Here is a 17014-nt window from a genome sequence, read left to right as displayed (position 1 = left end):
AGCTGCTTTGGTGTCCAGGAAATTTCTCAGGTGTTCTTTGCAGTATCTTATTTCCCCCATCAATTTTGAAAGATAGTTTTGCAGTATACATCAGTCTAGGTTGGAGGTTGTTTTCTTTTAGGACTTGAAATACCTCACTCCAAGCTCTCCTTGACTTGAAGGTTTGTGTTGAAAAGTCTGCTGTGATTCTGATGAGCTTTCCTTTGCATTTGATTTGTTCCTTTTTTCTAACTGCTTGTAGTATTTTGTTTTTCTGTTGGGTTTCTGGGATCTTGATTATTATATGTCTAGGTGTAAATTTATTTTTGATCATGGCTAGTTGGGAGTCCTATATCCATCCCTCAGTTAATCTGTATGTCAAATTCTTCCCCTCTGGGAAGTTTTCTGTCATTAATTCTGTGAACAGTTTTTTTTTTTTTATGTTGTTTGTACTTTCTCCTACTACTTCATGGATTCCTATCAGTCTTATATTATTCTTCTTTGCATCATCTAAGAGTTGTTGGATTGATTTCTCATGATCCCTTAGTGTTTTTAAGAGATCTCTTTTCATCATCACTGACTGCAATACTGCCTTCTATATCTGAAATTCTATCTTCACATTTGTTCATTCTGCTGTACATGCTTTTAATAGAGTTTTTAATCTCCTGGATATCTGTTTAAATCTGCTTCATGGATTCCAGTTCTTTCCTGTTTAGGCATTCAGTGTTTCCATTTCTTTCCTATGCTGCACATTCATAGTTTCTATCGTGGTCCTGAACTCATCTTTTCTTTTTTTCTTTTTTTTTTAATATCTGTTTCTGTTCTAGAGTCTCTAATCATGTCTTTCATTCTTCTCACCATCTCTGTGTTTATTTGGGAAATTGTTTCTGTTTTGAAATTTTCTAGAGCCTCATTTATGTGTTTTTTTTTTTTTTACTTCCTATGCTATCAGTTCAGGGTATCCAGATGGTTGACTATCAGACTTTTCCACCTTATTTCCCCCAGTGTTTACCTTTGGTGGGGTAGAAGTCTGTGTTTGTGTCTTGTTTAAATGCCTTCTCATTTCTACTTTTGTCGTTAGTATTGTCCTTGGATTAATTCCTGGGTTAATACATCAATCTTCCAGATATAGTTGGTCTTTAGGTTTTGAGTCTCTAATGTCTCTGAGGAAAACTCCTTTTCATTATACCAGGGAGGACAACGATTAGATCAATCAACAGCACCTTAGCCCAAGTGATACAGTCAGCAACAGAATAGCATTAAGCACAGCTTGGAAAATGTCATTTTGTAGTAGCTATTAATTTATCACCTTTAACCATGTAAATGAAATAAAAATCAAGGATCAGCCCAAAATATGTTTATAGTGAAAGAACTCTTCAATATAGCAACTCTGTTCTTTAGGATGGAGATTTAGAAGGAGTTGGGGAGGGAGGGATAGGATAGAGAAAGGTTAGAAGTGAGGTCAGAGGACACAGGAAGATCACAAAAACTCTAGGGAGCTATTGAAGAGAAGACAGAACAAAATATTCCTAAGAACAGAACAAACTTACAGCAATAAGGAGTATAGAGACTGTCATTACTTTTCTTTTAAAAGTAATGGTAAATGGGAAGAAAAGGGCTAAAGGTGTAGGGAAAGTGGGAAGGGTAGGGGAAAGGTAATAAGGGAAAGAAAAAAAACAGGAGAAAATGAAAAAATGGAAATAAAATGTTTGTAATGGGGATGGGAGGAGGTGAAGGGAGGGCAGGGACAAGGGGAAAAATGAGAACCAAGACCTGTCATGTAAAGGTACAAGATTCCAGTAATGAATGTAACTGTACTGTATACCTAGAATGTACCAATAAACTCAATGAGGAAAAAAAATAAAAGTAATGGAAATTGAGAGAAGGAAAAAGAGAAGAAAGGGAAAAGATAGAAAATGAATCCAAATTAGGCTAGGAACAGAAACAAAAAAAAGAGTGAATAATGGATATCAAGGTGGGAGAGAGTGAGAGAGAGTAAAGAAAAGAAAAAGAAGATTAAAAAGGAAAAAAATTGAGAAAAGAAAAAGATTGATTAAAAATATTTTAAATGATTAAAGATAAGTGAAAAATATTACTTTGAAAATAAAAAATACAAATAGAAATAGAGGGCCTTCTTCAAGGTATGTCTCTTGACAAAATAGATAGCATGGGCAGGAGTGTGCAGGTTTAAGCTAATTAGTCTCAGCAAGACAGCAGCTTTCCCCTGAGGATCAGGTTGATTTTTGACTGCAAGGCCCAAGTTGAAATCTCTGTCCTCCTACTGGGTTGAACTCTGCAAGGTTCTACTGCAGGTTCCAGCTGTCTTTCCCCTGAAGTTAAACCAGGTTCCAATGTGAGATGCTGGTCCCTCTGACTTAACCAGCTAAGGTGGTGTGCCTTTTCACTTTCCGGTGGGCTTCAGTTTTCATCTAGGAGCCTCAGAGAGGCTTTCTCTCTCTTGTTTGTATTGGGGTGGCAGGGCACGATCACCACTGGCTGGGTCCTCTGTGGCACCAGAAGGGGCATGCCTACCAGAGGTTCAAGAGCAGCGGCCAGTCTCCACTGTATCTACTAAGAGTTTTTGTTTTTTAAAATCACAATTTGAGGCTAAGAAAGTTTCCTTTTTATCCTAGTTTACTAAGATGTTTTTTTTTAAATCACAAGGTGTTAAAGTTTATTGAATGTTTCTCTATGTCTGTTGATAATCCATATGGTTTTTCTCATTTAATTTGATAATAGGGGAGTTATTTTCCAATTTTCTAAAGTTAAACTATTTTTGCAGGCTGGAGATACAGCTCAGTCAGTGGTGGAGTGCTTGCTTGGCATGCAAGAGGCTCTGGATTCAATACCAAAACAACAGCAAGAACTTTTACATTATTTGTAAAAACCCAGATTAATCATAATGTGTTTTATACACTGTTGGATTCTGTTTACTAACATTTTACTTGAGTTTTACATTTGTTAAAAAAAAATCACCTGTTTTATTTTTTATTTGTTTGATTTTGTTTATCTGAAAGCAGATTTTTTTTTCCTTTTCTGATTCTGCTCTTTAAAATTATTCTGAACCTGATTTTATTAGGCTGGTTTTCTTCAGCAAAGGGACCAGTAGATTTTTACTGAATCACTTTATTTAGATTAGTTATAAGACTATTCAGGTTTCTCTCTTTGTTTCAGTAATAGTAGGATTTTTTGTAAAATTCTTCATTTTGTTGACACTTTCAAACAATAGCAGTTTTTTGTTTGTTTGTTTTGGTTTTTGGAGGGGGTGGGGTGTGCACCAGGGATCATACTCTGGACCTTGTGCTTGCAAGGCAGGCAACAGAACCACTGAGCTAAATCACTGGGCCCCAGCAGATTTCGTAGTATACTCTTTTTTTTTGAACCTGTACTACTTATATTCTTTCATTCTTAATATTATTGTATACATTCACTGCTTTTCTTGATCAGTTTTGTTAATTTATGATATTTTATCAATCTTTTCAAATAGGTTTTCCTTTGTTAATCTTCTCTAGTATATCTTTATTTTGTGATCTTGTTAATTTTTTCCTTTCATCACTTCTCTCTTACACTTCATTTGAATTTATCCGTGCTTATTTTCCCTTCCATTTTCTTTGAATTTACTTTTGTATACTTCCTGCTTATGTAATTTGGGGTGGGGATGCTCAAGACTGAATCTGGGGCCTTGTGCATGCTAGATAAGGACTCCACTACTGAGCTATGCTTTCGGCCATCATTCAGTCATTCTTCATGTATTCATTCATGAGACAGTTTGAGATGCCCAGGCTGGCCTTGAATTTTTGATCCTCCTGCCTCAATTCCCCATGTAGCTGGGTTTATAAGTATGGGCCACTGCGCCTGGCTGTTTCTATCTTCTTGAGTTGAATAAATTATTCAGTAATATTTAGCCTTTTTTCCCTTCTATGATAAAATTAAAATTTTTCTTCTAAGTACACCTTCAGTGGAATTATTTTTGTTATTCACTTATAAAAATATAATCACCATAATTGTTTCTTCTTTGATTCCCAAGTTAACTGTATCATCTTAAATTCCCAAATGAATGAGCGTTTTCTAATCATTTTATTACAGATTTCTAACAACAGCAACAAAAAACTATTGTAACCCAAGAACATTGTTTATATTATGATACCACTGCCACAGAATTTCTTGAGACTTGGTTCCTGACTTAGTATGTAGTCTGTTTTTAAGAAACTATTCCATGCATTTTGAAATGCATATTTGCAGTGGGGGCTGAGGGTACAGAGTTCTAAATTATTCATTAGATTGAACCTCTTAATTGTGTTGTTCATATGTTTTCTATCCTTATTAATTCATCAGTCTCTAAGAGAGAGGTTGTTAAAATCTCTTGCAGTGTTCTTGTCCTTTTAATTCTGATGATTTGCTTTATACTGTGCAGGTAGACTATTGAAGATCTTTCGACACCATTATCCTCTTTCCCTCAGAACATGGATTCCTTCATTTGGCCAGGAATCCAGTTTCTAGAAGCCCTGGTTTTAAAGACGTTCATTTTTAAATCACTTTGTCGACTTCAACACTGTGGGCCTTTAGGGAAAAAAATGTTATGAAATTAGAGTATTTATACTTGAAGGAGTCTTAAGAGTTTCTGATCCAACCAGTTTCTGTTTATCCACTCTGTCAGAACATCTTTAGTGTCAAGATATTCTCGGGGATTTAGCTCAGTGAGGCTGTGCCTGCCTCTCAAGGTCAGGGTCCCAAGTTTGATCCCTGTACCAAAAAAAAAATCCATTAACCAAGATATTCTCTACCACTTTGGGGATATTGTCATTATTAGAAAGAATTCATAAGAAAATATTCTTCCTTAGAATCCCATCAGTGTTTGTTTTTAAAGACAGCTTAAATATCTTCTTCTTACAGCAGAACTGTTTTCAGTTTTGTATTTATTTTTCTCAACATAATTCTAGGTTCTTTCAACATCATAATTACTCTTTTCTAAAATCTTCTAAATTCTACATGGTCAAGGCTTGACAGTCTCAAATTATACATGTACACATATGTGTGGGGGAGGTGCGTGTGTACATAGAAATGTTTTATTGCATTATTATTAAGGAGGCCTCTCAGAAAACATCCTGTACCGAGGCTAAGACCTACTGATTATATCATATATGACTTTTTTCTCTTAAAGAAAGCAAATGAAGAGACTGTGATGCTTGCCTGTTATTTTTAAGTATGTACACTAGGTAAGATCTAAGTGATCTTTTTCCTGAAGATAAGTAACATACTGTACAAGGAAGGAGAACAATACCGAGCAACAAATTTGTTGTTGTTGTTAATTAAGTTAGAAATCTCGCTGGCTTGCTTGCTATATTTCTTCTAGAGATTAAGGAGAAACTTGACCACCATTTGCCACATGAGTTGTTTGGAAGTAACAGATCCCGCAGTTTATACACTGAAGAAAGGTAGTAAGAGTTGTCAGAAGACCTCTCTGTGACACTGGTACCCTACTGTGCTTGCAAGGAGTCAGCCTTAGGTCTTGAGCACATTACCTCTCACCATCCTGATCCATGAAGAAAGCAGACCCCAGCTTGGGGCCCAAAACTATTAGGCGATTGGAGAGTCCTACCTTCAGACAGACAATGCAAGTAATATCTTCGTACTGCTTAGCACTATATGTGATGAGGAATAGAGGGACAACATTATCTTTTTGAGTGGTCTGTATCTCTCTGTGTCTAAAATTTTGTTTATCACTACAATGTGAAATCGCTTCTCGGCCTTTTGGCTAAGATCAAGTGTAGTATCACTACAATGTGAAGCATCTCTGAGGGTTCATTCCTATGGTTATTTGCTGCCTCTGGTTTGGCAAGTTTTTCAGTAACTTTCTTCCTGTTAACATCACTTAGCTCAACCTGCTAAGTGGAAGGCCTCCATGGATGACTAGCAAAACCTCCCTTTGACTAAGCCTAGTTAGATATGTTTAATTAACTTTACCCAACATGTTTATATCAAAATCACCCACATTTCTCAGTGTTTCTGAAGCCCCAAATTAAGTGAGGTTAGAACAAATGCTTTATTTCAGTAAAGGCGGTAGAGTACATTGTTAAGCAGCCATGTTAAACAGTTAATTCAGATTGAAATTACTTTCAGCCAACAACCCACAGATCTTTTTCACACATGATGCTACTAAGCCACATGTTCCCCATCCTGTACGTTATGCAACTTTTTTTTTGTTCTGACCTTTACATTTTCCTTTACTAATTTTATCATCTCAGTTGTGTAGCCTATTGCTCCAGCTTACCAAGCTATTTTTGGGTCTTGAGATTGTCTCTTATAGCATTCTCTAATGCTATAAAAAAAACTCCCCAGAATACTTTCCCATCTGAACATTTCATCAAGCTAACTTTCCATATCTTCAGTTAGGATGTTGGCCAGGTTGTGAAAGGGCACAGAACTCCGTTTCATGTCCTGAGACTCTGCTTTCCAGGTGGACGAGAAATTACTCGTTATACATTCATCAAATGTCCCCAATAAGGTCAACCTTGAACCTAACCGTTGAATTTGATTCAGTTCTCATACAGTTTGGTTTGGGGCCAGAACTGTGGAAAGAATTACGTTTGTAAACCAGGGTACCACTGACTAGGAAACCAGTGTTTCTTTCATAACTTGTGCAAGGCAAACTTATTACTTGAAATATTACTTATTACTCGCGCTTGCCAGGCAGGCACTGTGCCACTCAGCTAAATCTCTGGCCCACTTGAATATATATATTATTTGTTGTGTTAATTCAGAATTTATTATTTGTTGTGTTAATTCAGAATAGGGAAGAGAATACTTTTAAATCATAACTTTTTGTAAAGTGGTCTGTGTTAAGAAATGCAAAAATGTAAGGGCCGGGATTTAGCTTAGTGATTCCACTGGCTGCCTTGCAAGAGCAAGGTCCTAGGCTCCATCCGCAGTACCAAAAGTGAAGGAAGGAAGGAAGAGCAAATATTCACCTTGAATTTTAAAATATTTTACTCTCTCCCCCACACCATCATCTCTGCTGGTAAGGGGTCCTTTAAAAACACATATCTGCTGTTTAACTCCTGCTTAGATAGGAGCCTTGATGGTCTGCCTCTGTTTTCACATGTAGGCACTGCCTAACTCTCTAGCTGCCTCTGTTTACTCATTCTTAGGTTTTTGCCTCACATGGCTGCTCCTGCAGCTGCACTTTGCTCCTTCCTGAATTCGTGCCTTCATGGGTATCGTTCCTCCTCCTGGGAAGTACTTCACCCACCCCTGCCTTCATCAGTTCTTGCTGCAGGTCCATCTCAGATACTGTATTATTAGTCGGCTTTTTGTCACTATAGCACAATACCCAAGCCAGGCTACTTCTGAAGCAAAGAAATTTATTCAGCTCACAGTTTCAGGCCCTAAAAATCCGAACAACAAAGAGCAGGTTTGGCAAAGGCTGCCCCTAGCTGATCACCTTGTGGTGCAGACAGCAATGGAAACAGCAAACAAGTCAGGAGCAGAGAGGATTGGAAGGGGCCCGACTCATGTTTTTTCAGCAGTTGTCTGGAAAGAACCATTAAACAATGCCACAAAGGGCATGCTCTAGCTATCTGAGGGCCTCCCTCCCAATAGCGTCATGTTGCAGACCAAACCTTCTACCACAAGGGGCCCTTGGGAGACACTTGAACCCACCCAAACATAATAGGTGCCTATCCTCTGAGATCCTCAGGCTGGAAGTGACCTCACACCTGAGCTCTTTGTACACTGTGTGTGTTTCTGTGGGTGAATATATTGGCACATTACACACCACTGACTGTCTGTGCACTGGCTGATCTTCACCAGTGAGAGTACATTTTGCATCTTGGTGTTCCCTGCACCTGCTTGAATACGTAAGTGTTGGTCCATAAATGGTGGGTGGAGAAGTAGATGAATGAGTGGATCCATTCATCCAACACTGCAGCAGGGACCCTTCTTTGTGAGGCTTCTGAAGAGGAGATAAATAAGGAACAACCTAGCAAAAGCAAACTTTGGGGGATACTGCTATAGGATTCTGATCCTAGTCTCCTTGCTTTATTTTTCTAAGTGGTGATAAGAACTTGCTGACTTTCTCTGCCTGGGTTGCACTCTACTTCTCCTTCTCTGCATGAGAAAATTCCTACCCAGTTCTAAGAAGAAAATGAAAACATACCACTAATGATACAAACCGGGCCAGGGAAAAATAATACAAATATCTCCTCACAATAAGTTTGTGTCTTATGTTTTCTAAATACCTTTGCATGTACTTTATCAAAATCTTATGAACCAAGAGAGGAGAGAGAATTATCCCTACTACGCAAGCGCCAGATGATTTTTTCCTAAGTCACACATTTGGTCAGCCCGTGTGTTCCCACCAGCCTGGAAGATTGTTCAAAAGAATGAGTTCCCGGGAAGGATCAAATAATTGCTGGAAAAGCACTTCCGATCTCTAGTGAAAAGAGATCTTTCCAGCTGAGTGCCCTCCCTAAGGCCTGACGAGTATTATATGCCAGGCTATTCTTCTGTCTAAACCACCCCCGGCTGCAGGCCACTGTGAAATCTGTGAGAATCTAGAGAAGCCATCCACTGCAGAAATATACTTGAAACTTAATGGAATAAGTAACTGTTCATTCAGGTAGAAATTAGAGGAACGTCTCTTCTTAAATCCCTGCAGGACCACAGGTGTGTGCACTAATTCAGATAAGGAGCTTTGTGCAGTAGTGGAGCGTGTGCAGCGAGATGTCTGTTTTTGCTGGGCCTGTGTAATATTTAAAAGCAAACATTTAACAGTTAGGACAGTGGCTACTGAAGCTGCATTTACAGCTGCAGCTGCATCATTCCTCCAGGGAGGCAAGATGGCTCTTCTCCAACTATTCATAAAGGGCAGGAGTCGGAGCAAAAGGAAAGCTTGCTCACGCTTCACGCTGCACAGCCCCACACCACGTTCCACGGTCCATGTTAGATGCCTCCTTGAGAAGCGTGATGGAGAGAAGGCTCTTCAGCTTTGAAACCTAGGCTCATTCTGAATGCTCTCACAGACCTTCTTTATTCTGTAATAAATTAAATCCCACTCATTTCTCTGGCAGTGGGAGAGCCTGATCTTTTCAGCATTAATAAATGAGAGGCTGTGAATTTTGCCCACCTTACAGACTCACTGCACCAAGGAGTTTGCAGTCACTCCAAATCTTAAACATATTTATAATTGTGTTTCAAGCAAAATTGCCATTGAAATCCAATTTCTACAGCTCTTAGGCACCTATCTCTGGGGTCCTCTTGTCATTTTTTATGCACACTCTGCTCTGTTCTTCTTTCCACGTATCTGTCTCCACTGCAGCCAGAATGTCACAATTGGAAAATGAGCTTCCACGAGAAGTGGCACCAAAGGCCCCTGGCATAGGGCACAGAAAGGGATCAATTACATGAGCTATCTCAGTTGGAGCCCTCATTCCTCTGATGATGTAGCCAGAACCATACAGAAAGTGTTTCCTTTTATTTTCATGTAAAACCTATTTATTCAGCTGCTTCTAGGATCTAGACTAAGACGTGGAGCAAAATCATGAAGAAAAGTAAAAATACAGGGAGGCAAATATGGAATACCACATTTTTGGTTTTGTTCCTAAAATGACCCACTAATATTTAACCTCATTCTTGATTTGGAATTCTGGTCAAAACTGCAATACTAGAGAATATCATCGAGCCCTTTGTTGTCTCAGTATTTGAAGCTTTCTCAAACTTGGGGCTATGTGTGACCAAAATATAAGACAAATTATGATTCCTTGATCATGTGGGTATTTGTAGGTGTTACTTGGACTTCTCATCCCTTGTTCATTTCTTCTTCAGTATGTGGAAAGGGAACAATAACTAATGTCTACTTAATTCTGCCTAAAATGTAAATGATACATTCCCATCCTTATGTTTGGTTTTTAGCCTTTAAATTCAAGCTTTATTCCTTAAAGAAGTGGTTCTTTTCAGTTACCAGAGCCCATAGGGTCTTTTCCTCAAGAACACATGTGAATTCTTTCCTTTGTCGAAGCCAAGATTCATAAATTCTCCCTTTCTCACTTATTTTATAGAAGACTTGCAAAAATAATCCAGGCATCAACTGAAGTCATCTTCACTCTGGGATTGTAAATTGTTGGATATCGTGTAAATGAATAATCTCAGCTTTCTTGCCCAGGGAAAGGGTTAAGGTTATATCTTGCTCTAAGGGCCGGGAATTTAGCTCAGTGGTTCTGCTGCTTGCCTTGCAAGTGCGAGGACCTGAGTTCAATCCCCAGTACAAAAAAAAAAAGAATCATTAATGTTGCTCTATCCACGTCCAGGGTCACTGGACATGATGTAGAACATCATATTACAGTTTCTTAATAGTATTTTTATCTACATTGGAGACAGTGATTTACCATTCTGAATGCCACCAATGACAGCTTCTCATTCTGAAGTTTGAAGCATAAGCTATTTGATGTTATAGTCAAATGGATGTGAATTTGAAATTTGATTCTACCACTTCCTGGTGATTTGCTCTGAGTTCATTCACTTCTCTAAATTTAGGTTTTTCTATAATGAAAAGGGTCTAAACAAGGTATGGGTCATCCAGGACAGTGCCTAGGGTAGAGTAGGCTCTCAAAAATTGTTTATCCCTGTCCCCTGTTTTCATTAGAAACTTTCAGGAGAGAGTCTAAAAGGGTTTTTTATAAATTATTTGTCCTGCACTGTACTAATCACTAGCATTCCTGCAAAAAGAAGCAGACATCTTTAAGGCAGCTATGAGGGACAATGACACATAGCATAGTGGATCTCAGAGTGTAGCCCTGCGACAGCAAATGCAGCACCCCAAGCCTTGTCCGAAGGCTGGCTCCGAGGATCTACCCTAGGCCTGCTAAATCATAAAACCTGGGCTGGAGCCTGGCAGTCTGTATTGTTACAAGTTCTCCGGGTGCTATTTATGTGCATAATGTTTAAGAACCACTAGTGTACTGAAAAGAACACTGAACTCCTTCCGTGTGTGTTCTGCTGTAGAAGCCAGGAATCATTGTTTTCAGGCTGGGCCTCAGCTTCCTCACATTGGGAAGTTGGTATGAAATTGAACCAAGCCTCCTCTAAGACCTTCTCCAGCTGTGGCAGAAGGCTGGTATTACCATACTGTAAAAAAATAAGCAGAAGAGGAAAAATCCCACATTTTACTATCTCCAAAGTAATGCATTATTGCTGTAGAAAAGGAATACTGTATAAGGAAAAAGAAGAAACTTAGAACCATCCACAATTTCAGTTTCCATTGATTTCTTTCGTACTGTGCTCTTCCTGTGCTGTTTTCTTTTTATTTGAAGGCACCTGTAGACACTAACCTGTGTACTTATACAACATCTCGTGACAGTCATTCAGCATCGATCCACTGAGCAGCTGGTTGTGCCAGGCGCCATTGGGGGCATGTGGGTACACTGTGGGTACACTGTGGGTATGTAGTTGGGCAAAAAAAAAAAAACTGCATCATGGAGCTCTCATTCTCACGAAGAGAAGTAGATAGTGAGCAAAAACAAGTAAGATTATTTCTGAGGGCCTTAAGCGCTATAGCACAAATAAAGCAGAATGATGGGAAAGAGTGACAAGGGAGTGGCCAGTTGAGATTTCCTTTCTGAGAAAATGACATTTGAGCTGTAGACCTGAGAAGGAGCCAGCTATGTGAGTATTTTGAGGAAGAGCATTTCAGGCAAAAGGAAAAGCTGGTGCAGATGGCTGAAGGTAGGTTCAGGGCTGGGTATACATTCAAAGAAGAGCAGGAAGGCCCCCAGGGTGGCTCTGGAGGAGGCACGAAGGGCAGAACTATAGAAGATGAGGCTAGAGATGTTGGAGGGGGCCAGAGCAGGTGGCCAAATGATTGAAATTCATTTCAGATGCAATAGAAAACCATTTAAGCCTGGGAATAATATTTTAACAGATCACTTTGTCAGGTAGAGGATGGACTGTAGAGGTTGAGAAGGGAAGCGAGAAGCTGTGTTTCCCCCTGGTGTTTTGTAACTTAACGTATTTCCCTTAAGCGTATCATGAACATTTCAGTATTCTGTACATATTATCAGTTTTGATAGCTGCACAGGAATCCGCTTGATGCCATATTTTGTCAGTCCCCTTCTGTGAGTACCTAAGTTATTTCCAGTTTTTACTGCACGCATTTTTGTTTTTAGGGTAATTTCTAGCAGGGGAAATCCTTGGCCAAGAGACACATACATTTGGAAACTTTTCCCTGAGTCTGTTAGTTGATTTCGTCAGTAATTATTTAACTGGCCATTTTCAGTCATTTAACACCTTTACTTGATGGACATTTTACCAGGCTGATACTGGAGTGTGACACGTGAGATGCACTCCCAGGACCTACCAAGAGAACTCAGTAGTCAACATGAATGATTCCTCAATGATGTATGATTTTCAATTTACCCCAACACCAAGTCTCATTCACCTCATTTTAGTCCTACCTCTGACACTGTATGTAGGAAAATTCATAAGAAAGTTCCTGTGTTCTAATCTGCTTTTGCTTATTCCTGGTACCAAATGATATCATATTGACTTAATTGTTGGTTACACATTATTACTGCATGATTCTGTTATCATTTTCTCTCTTAGGTAATTAGAAAACTCGGATATGTGTTAGGTAAGGGGTCTTCTTTTGAGCCATCATCTTCATATCCAGATGTGTCTTCCCCTTCCCTGACCTCATGAATGGCTGTGTCCCATGTGCTGTGTGGTCTGGCTCAGTTGGCCTCTGCGTTCATGGAGTCTCCATGGCTCCTATGTGGGACTCATCATGGTCCCTCTGTGTGTGTCATTGGCCTAATCCTGCACTGCCGAGTGTAGCTAGTTCTTTTCCATTTTCTGCTTAGCCTTTATTTCTGTACCTTCCGAGGAAAACTGGAGGAATAAAAGTTGGAACTTTTTTATTTAATAAAAAAGAGAAATTGGTCAGAATCCAAAAAAGAAAACTCCTCTAATGACCATGGAAGTTTTCAGTTCTATATTTTGTTTTTCTTTTCTGTATCACCAGTGCCAGCACATGGTCTCCACCTACAAGGAAGGAGCATTTTAGAATATTTTCAGCAGATAATTGAAGACAAAGATAGGGTCTTTATATGTAGTGGGATCCCCTGCTCTCTCGTCTTCAGCCACAGGACCTGAATATACATGGCTGTTCACCTTGGATATGCAGACCTTTGTCCAATGCTGGGTGTCAGCCTTACACAGTTCCTAGACTGGGCAGCCCATCATGCCAAACAGCAGGGTCACCACTGATGCTCTGGACATTCTGAGCTGTATTTTCCTTCTGTCCCATCCTCCTTTTCCTTACTGAATCTAATGAGCCCACCTGCAACAAACACACACATGTTGGGAATATAGGTTGGCAGATAGATGGTCAGCATGAATTGCTATCCTCAGATAAAGCCATAGTATAAACACTGTTAACCCAGAAAGTTACAGAGCCACATCCCTCCAGATGGTCCTTCCTGGTCAAATGGTCAGTGCCTGGTCTGGCTGGAGAGAAGCCTCTGCTCTTTGCTCAGCAAAGGTAAGGAAGGCCCAGATGACTTGGCTCAGATGTATGACTCTGAGATGATGCCTCATTTCCAACATCCAGCAGCTCCACTGGTCTGCAGTGGTCTGACTTCTCCCAATGTATCAAGGAGAGGTCTGGCAAACCCAGCCTGGGGGGAATGGGGGATCAGTAGTGGGAGAGGCTGAGGACATTGCATAGATCCACAAAAGTGAGCAGTGAGGAATCTGAATCAGGATTCCCAAGCCCATGTGTTTTTATTCTCTTTTAGTTTCTAATTTGGTACCAAGCCAGGCCATAAGGACTCTGCCTATAATTCTAGGACTTTCAGAACTGTGTCTTCATGGCTTTGAAGTGGTAGAGCTAAATGCTGTATAGCCAGTCTATCCAGAGATCTACTTGCTCTTCTCCAGGCTGTCATTAGAGTGGGACTTCTAGAAAGTCCTCAGTTGAACATCAGTGTTAGGCAAACGTTGGTTACAGGCAGAAATGCTGCCCAGTTCTAGTGCTTTAGTTTTAGTGACCCTTAAAATTGGCCCTTTGATGATGTGATTCAGAGTGAGATTTTTAACACAAGAATTACACTAAACACCCCTTTTTCCTGTAAAAGATAAATAACCTTACACTCCCACCTTCCAAATAATACGTCAAAAAACATGACTCTTATAGGGCTGTTGTGGTGCCTTTTGCAAGGATTCTTTCCTGAGTTAAAATCAAATAGATTAGGCAGAAATACAAGCTTTCCCTTCTTCCTTTTCTATTTTATTTTTCTTTAACTCTTAGCACAATAATTCATTTTGTGTCTACTCAGTTGACTCTTCATTCAGTGTTCTCTCTGATCCACAGTGATTCATTTGATGAGGTGGCTGGATGGCTGCAATGGCAAACTGGCCATTTCCTGCACAGCCGGGAAGACACTAGGTCTCATTTGTGCTTGGGGTAGGAAAGCTAGCCGTGACCCCCTCCAAGCTCCTAGACTCCAGCCTGAACCCCGTCCCTGTGTACAAATGCCTATTAATACTGGTGCTGCCCAGAGTACCTATTATATGGCTGGATAATAGTCTAAGATACTTTCTATTAATTTCACCTGTGTAGAATTGCTTTCTTTTGTTTTAGGTCAACACTGATTATGTAACTATCAGTAATTGATAGTAGCACTGCAGTTGGCATAATCCACATTTCGCGGAGAAGTCAGAATAGTTTTGCCCACCTACCCAGACTGAAAACCCTTTGCCTCAATTATGGATTTCTACCCTTCTGATACCCTCCAGAATGAGAAAAGAAAATGAGGAGAGAAATGGAAGAAAACTTCTCTCAAAACCAAAGGGGTAGAATTGAAAGCATTACAAAGAAAAAAAAATCACTCCTACCCTTCTACCTCAAACCACCTCAAGTAAAAAGCTACCCAGCCAGGTCCTCTCTTGAGACAGTGGGCTGGGCAGGTGTCAGGCAGCTCCAGCTAGAACACAACATCCTCACACAGAGGTGGAGCCCTGGAAGGCTGTGGGAGGTAGACCAGGTTGCTAGAAGACAGGCTCTGTATGTCCTCCTTGGAACCCATTTCAGACACTATTAGTATTTACGTTATATCATCATCTCAATTTCCTCTCGGTGTAACTCCGGCATCTCCCACACCTGCCTCTTGGCAGAACCCTTTACTTGGTAAATAATTTAAGCTAAATAAATTGTCTCCACCCTCAGTACATTTACAGGTGCTGAATGACAACACAAGTTTCAGGTGCCCAGTGGAATCTATAGAGCTTTGAACACATTGAAGTTAATTTTAGACGTAAAAGAACAATAGCCTCATGGTAATGTGCACTTTTCCCTGAGTATATTTCTGTTTCAGATAGGATTATAGGGATGGGTGGACAGGGAGGCCAGCTGGCCCATCCATGCACTTACCCTACTTGTTAATTTAGAGACAGGGAGGGAAGAAGGGTGGAAGCCATTCTCAGTAGGAGAAATGAATGAAAGTGAGGGTGACATGAAACCACCGTTAGGCATTTTTCCTGAACAAGAACAAGAGCAGAGGGGCAGCTTTACACAGATAGCAGAAAGCTCCCTGCATGCCTTTTTGAAGAAGTTCATTATCTCACTTGATCATGGTCATTAGGAAATGTTTATTGAAAGGCAGGAAGTAGCAGCACATGGTCTGAGCAGGAACTTGTAGGGCTTTGTGTTGAAGATGAGATCCAGGCAGCCAAGCAGATGAGGTAGGGTGCGAGTGCAGGATGCCTAAGTCAGACCCCACCCAGGCCGCCAGAGGGAACTGAGAAGAAAGCATAAGCATGGTGAGGACATAGCATGACACCAGGTGGTTTCTACAGATCCTCAGAAGAGCTCTTGACTGTGCCTGTCCCTGTTATTCCTCCCAGCAAGCTTTGCTGTGGCCCACTGTGTTTTGGAGGTACCTTGGTCCAAAAACAGATCTGAGTTCAAATTATAAGCCTTGGATCTGGGATGTCTGCAATGGAGTGAGGCCAGAGCTCACTGTGGAAGCTTCCTCGGACAGCTGAGCTTTGCTCTAGACCTTCTGAGTCCAGGTGTTCCTCTCACCTTTGTCACTTGACTGCTGTGAACTTCGGAGTAGACGTCTGCTCACAGGAGAGGTACACCTTTGTCTCACTTAAATAAACTAAGATGCTTTTCCAAGGGGATCACACCAGTTTATGTACTGCTAGCACTGCATGTGCCTTCTCTTGTTGCACACTTTCTCCAGTACTTGCTACTTGCACCTTAAAGATTCTGGCAATAGCATCACTTCTTTGTGTTGGAATTACAACATTGAAATAAAGGACGATACATAGTTCATGGTGGTGTTGTGTTGTTGTCTTTAGATTGAAAAGTAATGGTTTTGTCGTCTAGCCTGAGTAGGAAAGCAAAAATGCTCTGGTACAAAAAGAAAAGATGAAGTTGGTTTTTTAAAATTTTGTTTTCTCATGGAGAAACAGTCAAAATAATTTGAGGCCATTATTGTAACTTGCACATGCATGTTAGAGGCACAATAGAAATAGCAAAGAGGAACATAAAATTAATCAGAAAGCATATAAGAGCAGAAAAAAATTAGAACCATTTGATATATACTAACCAAGTGAAGAAAAACAAAGTTAGGAAGCAGTTTAGGTTAAAAAAGCAGGAATTGCTGTACACAATGTCTGTTCTATAAAAGTTATACAGATCTACCATTTTTTTTAAGCAAAATTTTTCTTTTAGCCATGAAACCTATGTAGAAAATGCAGAGCTTAAGAAAGAAAGAAAAGATGGCTAGGAAACAGCGGATGTCTAGAGGAGAGTGCATCCAGGGAGTGTGTGTGCAGATGAAAGGTGGATCCTCGTGGGGATGGTGAATGCTAAGAGTGTGTAGGCTGCTTAGACGCAGGACCGCTTTCTTCTGCCTGGTCTGATAACCAGTGTGTTTATTCAGGTTGTGTCAAAAGGAATTATGGTAGAGCTGTTGCCTGGACTTATTCCAAGTGTGTTCATTGTTATTTGCGTAGTTAATTTGGGTTGTTTTGA

The 17014-nt window shown here is 40.1% G+C and overlaps 1 protein-coding gene and 1 pseudogene across 3 annotated transcripts in view; both read left to right on the top strand.

The window, feature by feature from the left end:
• The window catches only part of Fyn (FYN proto-oncogene, Src family tyrosine kinase), a 182634-nt gene that overhangs the window by 99395 nt on the left and 66225 nt on the right, over positions 1-17014 (top strand). The gene's annotated exons all lie outside the window — the stretch shown is intronic.
• Positions 5715-5879, top strand: LOC117286085 (annotated as a pseudogene).

This window comes from Fukomys damarensis, unplaced genomic scaffold (assembly GCF_012274545.1).
Source record: "Fukomys damarensis isolate Sample0158 unplaced genomic scaffold, DMR_v1.0_HiC HiC_scaffold_14, whole genome shotgun sequence".
NCBI lineage: Eukaryota > Metazoa > Chordata > Mammalia > Rodentia > Bathyergidae > Fukomys > Fukomys damarensis.
This window is presented reverse-complemented; position numbering and strand designations above follow the sequence as displayed.